Source organism: Dermacentor andersoni, chromosome 1, assembly GCF_023375885.2.
Source record: "Dermacentor andersoni chromosome 1, qqDerAnde1_hic_scaffold, whole genome shotgun sequence".
Classification (NCBI taxonomy): domain Eukaryota; kingdom Metazoa; phylum Arthropoda; class Arachnida; order Ixodida; family Ixodidae; genus Dermacentor; species Dermacentor andersoni.
In genome coordinates this window covers 95,043,669-95,055,908 of record NC_092814.1, presented here as the reverse complement: position 1 = coordinate 95,055,908, position 12,240 = coordinate 95,043,669, and positions in this window count along the sequence as shown.

Sequence of the window (12,240 nt, the reverse complement as noted above, 5' to 3'; positions counted from 1 at the left end):
CGGACTCTACTAAACCTCGCTGAGTCAAGTACGCACTCTATGAGTTTAGCTAAGCGATTGCAGTCTGGCGTGGCCGCAGTCGCTGAGCACAGTCTTGTTTAAATCACCAGTGCCATTGTAGTGCTTGTAAGCTCCACGTATCACAGTAAGCTCTAGGTAATGGCACCGGCAAGCATGGACAGGACTTCCAGGGTTATTAGTGCACCCTGTTTTGGAATCTGAGCAAAAAAAAAAAGTCAAATCTTTTTGCCTAATGTTTCAACGATGGACACTGCTCTTAATTAACATTGCTGAGATTGCTCTAGCCCCCTGCGATTCACCACTGCAATGCTGCAACATGTGCATTAGAACCAATAATTGAAAAGGTAGCTAATTTTAGTTAATGAACTGACTGTGACAGCTACTTTGCCGCCTAGTGACTGCCATGTTGAAGGGAGGAGTACTAGTTAAAATGCATCAGTGAAATCTTATTCTGTTTCTTTTAAAATGAATCACCAGAGATAGGGTGACCTATTACAGCGAAGCTGTATATAGCTAGGGTTCCATGAATTTTCCGTGTTCATGCGTTAACAATAAAAAGGTGAGTGTGGGCTGATCCTGGAGATGTGAAATATCGGGCCGACCCGTGGCGTAGGTGAAGCAGGCTTCAAGCACTCCATTCCTAGTAATAATAATAATAATAATAATAATAAATGAAATAAATCAAGATGCACATTTTTCGTGTTTGTGCATCAACAATGAAAAGGTGAGCATGCGCCGATCCTGAAGTACACGTACCACGAGTAAGTACTTCGAGACAAGGCTGCATGGAGAAGCATGCTAACAGATTTGTGTGCTGTGCTGTTGGGGTAGTCTACGAGATTTCTCTCAGCTGCAGAAAGTCATATGTAGGCCCATGGGAGGGCCTGAATGATCAACTGATGGAGCATTCCAACAATCTAAACAAATTTGATGGTGCGCATATTAGCGTGCATTGCAATGTCTACGCGTGTGAGCCATACTTTACGCGCATTTCCACACGGGTCATTCCACGCCAACTGATCCAGACTTTGCGCTCAACCATCTTCAGTTTCTTGAAATGAAATCATGGCCTATTGCGTTACTGTGGTTTTGTCTAAAAAAAATTTTGCGCGCTGTGGGTGCCATCTTAAATTTGCAAACGATTGCAAACCTTGTCTAACAAAAAATTTTTACAAAATAAAGTTTTTACCAATGACTACGAAACTTGTTCATACATATACAAGAGATTGTTTTTTACTTATATATATATATATATATATATATATATATATATATATATATATATATGTATATATGAACTTGAACTGAATTTGACTTACTTTTGTTTGATATAAAACACGGAAGAAGGTACCAAAAGGCGATAATTCGAAAATTTTTATGAAATTTTGCGTTCTCACAGTAGTCATTCCAATTATATATTTTCTTAGTTGTCCAGAAGGTGAAGAAGCTAATAAAAATGTTTCAGAGATAAAAAAACGTAACGCGTATGAGCAAAAAAAAATTCCAGACTTGAGAAAATTTGCTTTTTGAGGCATATTCAGCTGTCATTTGCATAGTGAGGTGGTCCTAGCAAAAATATGAAAAATAGTAAGTTGCACAGTAACATGGCATTTCTTTCTGAAAGTTCAATCAGAACAATTTTTTGTTTTCAGCGAGAAAATTAATTCTGGAAGTTGAGTCCTTGCGTTCAACCCCAGCGTTGTTCCGTGCTTGCTCTTCACTGCAGTGCACGCTAGAGCCGACGTCAAAGAGACGCATAAGAAACACTGCACCGTGTTCAAAGTGGAAGTTCTTTATTCGCTTTTGAAAACTTCGCTGGCGTGTTCATTCATATTTTGCCACTTTAAACTCTTGGGTCGCTGAGTATGACGTAAGTCCCGTATGCACCGTTGAGAGGGATAAAAAAACGAAAAAATAGAGGGATATCGTGCATTAGAGACATATATAATCGCTTATGATGAACTCGTCGCTAACCGCAGATGTCGATGGCTGGTCGATGCCATGACATGAATACACACATTTTTCAGTGCTTTCATGAAGTTTACTGGCTTTCTTCATTGCGTACTACTCCCGAGCCTTCAGTACTCGTTTTCTCTTCAAGGGGCTTCTCTCCCATGACCGTAAGCGTCTCATTGACGTCAACCCCTATAACTTCCGGGTTACTGCAGTGGTCAGATTGGGCATCACTGTCTTGCACTGTCGGTTGAGAAGTTCCAATTTCCTGCATGCTATAGCACCGCCGGCTGCAATTCTGGCAGAGCCGCTCTCTCGGAATAAGCCCCAAGGAAGGTAGACTGTCGGCGAGGGCCGTTGTAATCACCCCGGTACCCCGGCATTTCTTGATATGCTTGGAGAAGGGATTGCTGCAAAATTTCGAAGCCATTAATGTGGTGTACTCCTTATTGTACACGTGTTAGTGATGGGTATATACCGTTGTGATATGAGTCTGCTTAGCCCGCAGAATAAAGACTCGCGCCGATCCGTTTGAGACAGGTCTTCCACATTTATGGTTCTCAACTTTTTTGTCTGTTTTGTTTTGTTGCAGTCTTTTGACCCAATTGATCAAGGAGGAAGTTCACAATCTGCGAAAAATTATTAAAAGTAAAATACACTTTGAAACAACACCTAAATGCCTCAAACTAGCATGCACTGAAAATATGGCAGCGCGTGAGACGCAAGCAGCATACTCTTGCCGTTTGCATTTATTTCTCAGGCAGCGAAATGGAGCAGCAAGACGCGAAAGCAGCAGGAACGCAGTTTTGTGGCACAAAAGTCGAAGCATGCGAACGAATCTTGTACTTTATCGGCACACCTGTTGTAAAAGGGCAATATAGAAACTTGGAGGCAAACTAAAAAAAAACGCAACGCATGGAAAATCTTGGTAGCAGGCGGAAATGTAGAATCGCGAGCTCGTTCGCCTTGACTTGTTTCCGCCATGGGCACTGCCATGACGGAAACCGACTCCGTTTCGCCGAGACAGTGAAGTGCGAATCCCTGCCGAAGGGTAGCTCTGTACTGTTTACGTTGAGGTGCACTAGCCAGTCTGCTCGAGCTCGGACCGAAAGCGGCACCTGCATTTGATAGCGCTTCTCGCAGCTGCGGGATGAGGAACGTGGCTGCAGAAGTCTTGGCCCGCATCTACAGTTGCCGTGCGGGGTTTCCTGATCCTCCTGCCACGCTGCCGCTTCATTTTTCGCCCTTCAGCAAGTACCCGTATTGCCGAAGCTGGCAGCATCCAAGCCTAGCGTACAATTGTATTCCAGCAGGGGAGCGCTGGTTCTGTGTATATTTCCAGCCGGTGACAAAGTGTGCTGCAGTGAAGAGCAAGAACAGAGGATTAACGCTGGGGTTGAACGCAAGGACTCCCAGAATTTTTTTCTAGCTTAAAACAAAAATTGTTCCGAGTAAATTTTCAGAAATAAATGCCACATAAAGGTACTGTGTAGCTGACTATCTTTCATATTTTTAAATGGACCACCTCACTACGCCATTGACGGCTGAATAAGCCTCAAAAAGCAAATTTTCTCAACATTGGAATTTTTCTGTTCACATGCGTTATGTTTCTTTATCTCCGAAACATTTTTATCGGCTTCTTCGCCTTCTGGATAACTTAGACAAATAATTGGAATGACTGCTGCGAGAACATAAAATTCCATAAAAAATTTCGAAATTCCACGTTTTTGTACATTCTTCCGTCTTTATTTTGAACAAAGGTAAGACTAATTCAGTTCAATTTACTGCGTATGAAAGAGCAATATATTTTTATGAAAATCTTTCATAGCCATGTGTAAAAATGTTTATTTTGTAAAAATTTTTTGGTTAGACTACGTTTTGCTGCCGCTTGCAAATTTAAGATGGCGCTCACAGCGCGAAAAAAAATTGCGCCAAAACCAAGCTGGGTTAATGTTTTTCACAGTAACGCAATAAGCCATGATTTTTTTTCAAGACATCGAAGATGGTAGAGTTCAAAGTCTGGATCACTTGGCGTGGAATGACCCATACACACTCTTAAGCAAAACTACACCCTTTTGCCCCACAACGATAATCGTCATCTGTCTTGTCCGCATTTCCTTTCTCTAACGCGGCGAGCCCGGGACTTCCCAGCAACGAATGGCATGCGCGTTATCAGCGTACATAGCATTTTCGACAGGAAAGTAACGAGCTCAGCGTTTTCAAGAAATGAAATGCGGGCAAGACAGATGACGATTATCGTTGTGTGGCAAAAAAATACACTCTAAATGGTGCAAACATTTCTTTGCACTCAGAAAAAATTACACCCTTTGGGGCTTATCTTGTCCCACAACAATAATCATCAGTCTTGCCCGCGTTTCCTTTCTTCAACGATGCGAGCCCGGTACTTCCCAGTCACGAACGGCATGCGCGTTATAAGTGTGACGCAGCATTCTCGACAGGAAAGTAGCGAGCGCCGAGTTTTCAAGGAAACGCAAGCAAGGCAAATGACGATTATTGTTGTGGGACAAATATGCACCCGAAAGGGTGCAGCCGTGTAAGAGTGCACACTTACAAAAAATTTACACCCTTTGGGCTTATGTTGTCCCACAACGATAATCGTCATCTGTCTTGCCCACGTTTCCTTTCTTTGACGATGTGAGCCCCGTACTTACCAGTCACGAACGGCTTGCGCGTTATCAGTGTGACACAGCATTCTCGACAGGAAATTAGCCAGCGCCGAGTTTTCAAGAAACGAAACACAAGCAAAGCAGATGACGATTATCGTTGTGGGACAAATATACACCTCACAGGGTGCAACCGTTTTAAGAGTACACTCTTGACCCGCCGTGGTTGCTCAGTGGCTATGGTGTTAGGCTGCTGAGCACGAGGTCGCGGGATCGAATCCCGGCCTCGGCGGCCGCATTTCGATGGGGGCGAAATGCGAAAACACCCGTGTACTTAGATTTAGGTGCACGTTAAAGAACCCCAGGTGGTCGAAATTTCCGGAGTCCTCCACTACGGCGTGCCTCATAATCAGAAAATGGTTTTGGCACGTAAAACACCATAATTTAAGAGTACACTCTTAGACAAAGGTACACTCTAAAAACAGTTGCACCCTTTGGGGTGTATATTTGTCCCACAACGATAATCGTCATCTGTCTTGCCCGCGTTTCCTTTCTTTAACGCTGCGAGCCCGGTACTTCCCAGTCACGAACGGCATGCACGTTATCAGTGTGACGCAGCATTCTCGACAGGAAAGTAGCGAGCGCCGAGTTTTCAAGAAAGGAAACGCAAGCAAGGCAGATGACGATTATTGTTGTGGGACAAATATACACCCCAAAGGGTGCAAACTGTTTTTAGAGTGTGTCGGGAACGCTATGTCATGCTGATAACGCGCGTGCCGTTAGTTACTGGTGTAATGCTTGGGGTCGGGCATGAAATAGATGGCAGCTGGCCCATGCCGTCGTCCAACTCGCCCACGCTGAGGACGTTGTTGAAGAGAGAGACTTGTTCTCAACGAGAACGAGAAATATGGGATTTATTTACAGTACATGAGAACGTTACAGTTCAGTCTAGCATGACTGAAAGAGGAATGCAGCCGCGCCACGGCTGCTTGTAGATACTCTGTCCTCCCTAGGTGAAGGAAGACGGCCGTTCAACCGTTGACCAATTCGGAGCGTCCAAAGTCATCGTAGCCGACCCGCCTTTGAGGAGGAGAGTTTACACACTCACTTCCGCTCAGGTTTCACTAACCACATCGAGGTGAGTGGGTTCTCGCAGACATGGTGCTGCCCCGAGCAGGCGCCTCTTTATGCCAGAGTTGACTCCACAGAAAGTGGCCGCCGCGTCTGTCCATTGACTGACGACTTCTAAGCTGCGTGAGACGGCACCGCAAGATATCTTCCAGGAGCTCCCCTGCTCCAAACAGACCGTGACGGTGTCGACGTACACACTAACAATACTTGCACCGCCGTCTGCGTCCAGACATCTCGGCGCCATTCCGTTCGGGACACGGCGCATTGTCCTCCTTACAAAACGAGTCACCGCCGTAGCCATGGTGGCGCCGATGTCCTGTTGACTCGGCGCATCGTTGTTTTTATAAAGTGAGTCATCGCAGTGGGCCAGGCAGGTTTCGTCGGTCGCTTCTCCTCTGGTTCGCAAGCCCCCGCAGGCCGTTCGTAACAGCTCCTCCATGCACTGGAAAATCTCGACTGGCCAGTGCTGATAACCGCTAACGGATGGCTGGTGGCAAAGGGGGGGGGGGGGCAGGAGTGCCTTGGCATGCAGCGACCAACTGTGAAATGATGACACCGCCCCAAAACATCCAACAAGGACAGGCAACCGCAAAACTAACCCCACAACACGGCTCTGCGCCGAGTTGACGTATTTTGGATCTCACTTTAGACCCGCTAGGTTTCAAAGAAAACATAAGTGCAGAAACAACAAATGCTGCATTTCGCTACGCCAATTTGGAAGGAATTTTGTGCTGACAAATTGAGCAATCATGGAGGGAGTCCTGCTAAATGAGAGGGGATCTTCTTGGCTTTACAAAATTAACAATAACAACCCCAAAATTTAGGTGGGATCTCTCAACGCAGGATTCGAATTAGCCTGCTCAAACCATCCGCATTGCTATGCAACCTTCCCTTATATCTAACGGATAGTTGTACTCTTGGAGAGATGCTCCATCGGAGCAAGCGGCCATTTTTGTGTGACATTTGATTGAGCGACGTCAGAGGACAGTGGTCGGTCTCGAAGATGAACCTCGCTCCGTACAAGTAACACGACAACTTCTGGGCTGACCAAACTAAACAAGCACATTCCTTCTCCGAAGCGATGTATGCTTCCTCTCTTACAGTTAGTTTACGGCTGGCATAGAGGATAGGATGTTCCTCGTTATCGTCGCCGACCTGACTAAGTACCACGCCCATACCTTTGTCGCTTGCGTCGCACTGAACTATGAATTCCTTTGCATAGTCCGGTGCGCGAAGCACAGGACGAGAAACAAAGCGTTTTCAAATTTTGAAAAGCGTTCTCTTTGTCCTTATCCCAGTGCACGCTATTCGGTGCTCCCTGTCGGAGGGCGTCCGTTAAAGAACCTGCCATTTGCGAGTAATTCGGAATGTACCGTTGATAGTACCCCACAAGTCCCAAAAATGAACGGATGTCTGTTTTAGTGCGCGGCTGTGAAAAATCTCCAATCGTAGCTGTAAATTTCAGCTCGGCCGGCCGTCTCGTGCCCTGACCGACAACATGGCCCAGATAAGTAACCTGCGAGCAGCCAAACCTACACTTTTCCGCCTTCATCGTTAAGCCGACTTCCCTCGACCGTGAGAACACCTGTTTGAGGTGCGATATGTGTTGTTCCCAGCTGTCCGAAAAAATTGCTACATCATCAAGATATGGCAAGGCGAACTCCTGCAAGTCTTTTAGGACAATATCCATTAATTTAGAGAAGCTAAACGGCGCGTTCTTCAGCCCGAAGCTGAGGGCGAGAGGGCGAAAAGTGCCTACAGGTGAGATAAATGCGGCATATATATAGCGGCTGGTACTTCCTGAAAGGGGAACTTGCCAGTATCCCCGCACGAGATCTATAGTTGAAATGTATTTAGCAGCGCTAACTCTTTCGATTCGTAGCTCAATGTTGGGTATCGGGTACAGCTGATCCCTAGTGATGTCATTTAACTTCCTGTAGTCAACAAACGGACGAGGGTCCTTGTTAGGGGTTTCTACCAGTATTAGCGGTGTCGTGTAGTCACTCTTAGCAGGCTCAATAACTCCCAACTCTAGCATGTGCTGTATCTCTGCCTCCATAATTTCTCTCTGTCGTGGAGACACCCTGTAAGGCTTTGATCTTACGGGTTCGGTTGATGTCAGCTCTATTTCATGCGTTATTAGTTTAGTTCTGCTTGGCCGATCGCTGAATCTGTCGAGATGTTCTCCCAACAGCCCTCTTAGTTCATCTAGCTGCTCGCGTATAAGAGCGTGCGAGCTTACCGAATGTTTTACTACTTCTAGGCTGGTTTCAGGGTTGGAGGTCGCCTTATACTCATTATAAACTCGGTTCTAGTGTCGCCCTGCTACTTGATGGCAAAGTTAACGACTCCGCTCCGCTCTACGTACGGCTTCATCAAATTGCAGTGGTATATCCTCGCCTCCTTGCTGTGACTGGGCATTTTCAGAGCATAGTTGGCATCTGAAAGTTTGTGCAACACTTTAACGGGTCCGTCCCAGTGAACTTCAAGCTTGTTCTTTCTTGAAGGTTTCAGGATCATTACCTGGTCTCCGGCGTCAAACGTACGAAGCCTCGCATTCTTTTCGTAATAGAACTTGGCGTTCTTTTAAGCTACTCCCATGTTCTTTTCGACTAGTTCGTGGGTTGCACTTAGCCGTTCCAGCAGATTTAGCACGTACCCTACCACTGCTGGACTCTCTCCTCTTTCCTCCCACATCTCTCTTAACATTCTCAGTGGAGAACGGAGTGTCCTCCCATACACTACTGGTCCCATACACTACTTCTGCTGGCGAGAACCCTGTAACCTCATGAGGAACTGTTCGCAAAGCAAACATTTAAAGTGGCCCAGTCCTCCTTGTGCTCGTATCAGAGCGCCCGCAAAACTCGCTTAAGCACTGAATGCCACCTCTCTATATAAACTATTTGACTGAGGGTGATACACTCTTACACTCTAAGAAAAGTTGACACCCTTTGGAGTGCTCCTTCTGCCACACAACGATAATAGTCATCTGCCTTGATGCGTTTCCTTTCTTGAAAACGCCGCAACCGCTACTTTCCTGTCGGGAATGCTATCATGCTGATAACGCGCATGCCGTTCGTTACTGGAAAGTACCGGGCTCGCCGCGTTAAAGAAAGGAAATGCGGACAAGACAGATGACGATTATCGTTGTGTGGCAAAAAAGTGTAATTTTGGTTAAGGGTGTAGACGGAACCGTGTATCAACTTTACCCCGAACTTTTGCGAGAATGTGGAAGTCAGTGCGCTGGTGAATACAGACCCTTGATCCTCCTGAATTTCGGCTGGAAACCCAACTCGTGCGAATACTGTCAAAAGCGCGTCTACTACTTCGGTGGAGCTGAGCTCTTTCAGAGGGATTGCTTCCGGAAACTTTGTAGCCGGACACAGCATGGTAAACAAGTACCTGTAACCCGACTTGGACTTTGGTAGAAGCCCTACCGTGTCTATCACAAGCCGTCTGAAAGGTTCTGAAATTAAGGGTACTTCCTTTAGTGGAGCTTTCCAGGTTTTTCCTGGTTTACCCGAGCGCTGGCAGGCGTCGCATGATCTTACAAAGTTTTCTACGTCTTTGAAACAGCCAGGCCAGTAGTATTCCATAAGCAATCTTTCCTTTGATTTGTTTATGCGTAGGCGGCCAGACGACCCATTTCCATGACAGAGACTCAAAAGGTCCTCCCTCTACTTAGTAGGTACGACTAACTGATATAGAATCCTACCCTTTCGGTCTCTGTAATGCCGATACAACAATCCTCCTCTCTCTTGTATCGTCACGTTGCGCCTAGCAATGCCTTCTTTAGCTGTGTGATGTAGTTTAGCTAAGCTGTCATCTATCTTTTGCTCGGCTGCCAGTGACTATGTCCACACGTAAGAGCTGATCAAAGTTCTTTGAGGCCGGTGATAGTAACGACCCTGTCTCGCTTGCGATTGCGTCAACTGGCTCTTCCTGCAGGCGTGAATTTGACACCCTAGTGATCCGCTCTCATTGAGCTGGTCAGCTGGCATTGTTTCCTCAACCGTTTTTTCGTCCCTCGAGCTTAGCTCGGATTCGGTTACTGAAGTTACCTCTTTTGCTACTTCCGCTGGAGCAGCTTTTGCATTTTCAGCCGAGAGTGACGCGATTTTACGAGCTTAATTGGCGTCGCGTCAACGCCTGTACTACACCCTCTCCCAGTTTAAGCCCTTTGTCACGCAGTAACTGATCCGACCGATTCGACAAAATGTAAGGGTAGGGCAGCGAAAAAAATTTGGAAACTCCAGCCTCGGTAACGAGCTCCCCGAACGGTCCACTGATTTTGACTTTGGCCATGGGCAGACACACGCTGTGTTCTTCTACAACCTGTTTGATCCATGCTACTTCTCCAGTGAAGTCATCTACCGTCACGTAAAACGGATGGACAATGTCCATAGTGGCGGCACTGCCTCGTAGCACCCGGCATGGTTTGCCATTAACTTGCAGGTCGTGAAGATATGGGCTTAAAAGTTCCATATTCTCGTCTTTTTCATCCACGTAGGAGAAACTACGCTAGGCACCCCGCAGTTTACTGCGATATGTCCGAGTTGGTGGCACTTATAGCAGTGGATCGGTCTAAAAGATTCGAACTTTCTTTTCTGCTTTCTCCTCGCTCTTTTCTGAGGGCTTTTCCTCCACGTCTTCAGGCTCCGGTCGTCTAGTCTGCGAACCCTTTTTGAACGGAAATGGTTTCCACGGTCCCTTTCGACCGTCCCAATTACCGTCCTCGGCGTTCAGCTTTCTACGCGTTGGTTACTCTTCGGCTAATTCAGCCGCCCTTTCCACAGTGTTTACATTTCCTCTGTCTTACACCCACATCTTCACAGACTGTGGGATGCTTCTGTAAAACTGCTCTAGACACAAGCATTCAATAATCAAGTCTCTGCTCTTGTTCGCTTCCGCGCTTTTTAACCACTCGACTAGGTTTGACTTTAAGCCATATGCAAACTCTGGATGCCCCTCACTATCCTCCTGCCCGTGCTTCTAAACCTTTGCCCAAAATCTTCAGCAGAAAGGCGGTACTTCTTCAAAAGACTAGCCTTAACCTTCGCATAATCATATGCATCTTGTGCACTGAGTCTGGCGATTACTTCCGCAGCCTCACACGGCAACATAGACAGCAACCGCTGTGGCCATGTACTCGGACCGAAGTTCATCTTCTCGCAAGTCCTTACAAAATTTCTGAGGAACAATCCTATGTCGTTCCCGACCTCAAATGGCTTTAACAGCCTGTCCATGCGGTATGATTCTGCCTCACTTGATCGTCCCATAGCCCCTTCACTTCCTTGAAAGAACTCCAAACGTTTTCTTTCCAGCACAAGTTGCATTTTTCTCAACTCGCGTTCATCTCTGTCCCGTTCTACTCTCTCTATGTCCCGTTTCTCTCTCTTGCTATGAAGTTCTAACCCAATTTCAATGTACTCCTCACTGGCCTGTTCTGAAATCAGCTTCGATAATTCCCATTTTAGCATTTCCTTGCGTACCTCCAGGCCCAGTTCCTCACGAACAATCAACAATTGGTCTCTCAGCAGTGTCCTTAACTCCATGATTGCTGCTTTACTGCCGTGGTCCTGTTTGCTAAACATACCTAGGTAAACAAAACCTATCTAACAATCAACAAACCAGCTTCCCTACTGTTCTAAACAGAACAACCATAAAATGAAGCCTAGAGAGTCAAAGCAAGAACCAAGCACTGACCGCAGACACAGCACCACGTCGCAAAGTCCATCTCACCGCTGTCAGCCAGTTGTAATGGTTGGGGTCGGGCATGAAATGAATGGTAGCTGGCCCATGCCGTCGTCCAACTCATCCACGCTGAGGACTTTGTTGAAGGGAGAGACTTGTTCTGATCGAGAACGAGGAATATGGGATTTATTTACAGTATCTACATGAGAAAGTTACAATTCATCAGTCTAGCATGACTGAAAGAGGAATGCACACCCAGCAGCCGCGCAACGGCTGCTTATAAACACTCTGTCCTCCCTAGATCCGTATGTGAGGGAAAACGGCCGTTCAACCTTCGACCGATTCGGAGCGTCCAAAGTCATCGTAGCCGACCCGCCTTTGAGGGGGAGGGTTTACACACTCACTTCCGCACAGGTTTCACTGACCACACCGAGGTGAGAGGGTTCTCGCAGACAATGATCCTGCCCCGAGCAGGCACCTCTTGATCCCAGAGTTGACCCCGCAGACAGTGGCCGCCGCGTCTGTCCATTGACTGACGACTTCTAAGGCCCGTGAGACAGCGCCGCAAGACATCTTCCAGGAGTTCCCCCGCTCCAGACAAACCGTGACGGTGACGGCGAATCCACTAACAGTACTTGGTCCGCCGACTGCGTCTAGACATACTGGCGCCGACGGGCTGTGGACGAGACGCATTGTCGTCCTTACAAAGCGAGTCGCCGCAGCGGGCCGTGCAGGTTTCGACGGTCGCTTTCCCGAAGATCGCCAGCCCTCGCAGTTCGAAGGTAACACCGCGGATCCGGATCATGGGACCGAAATA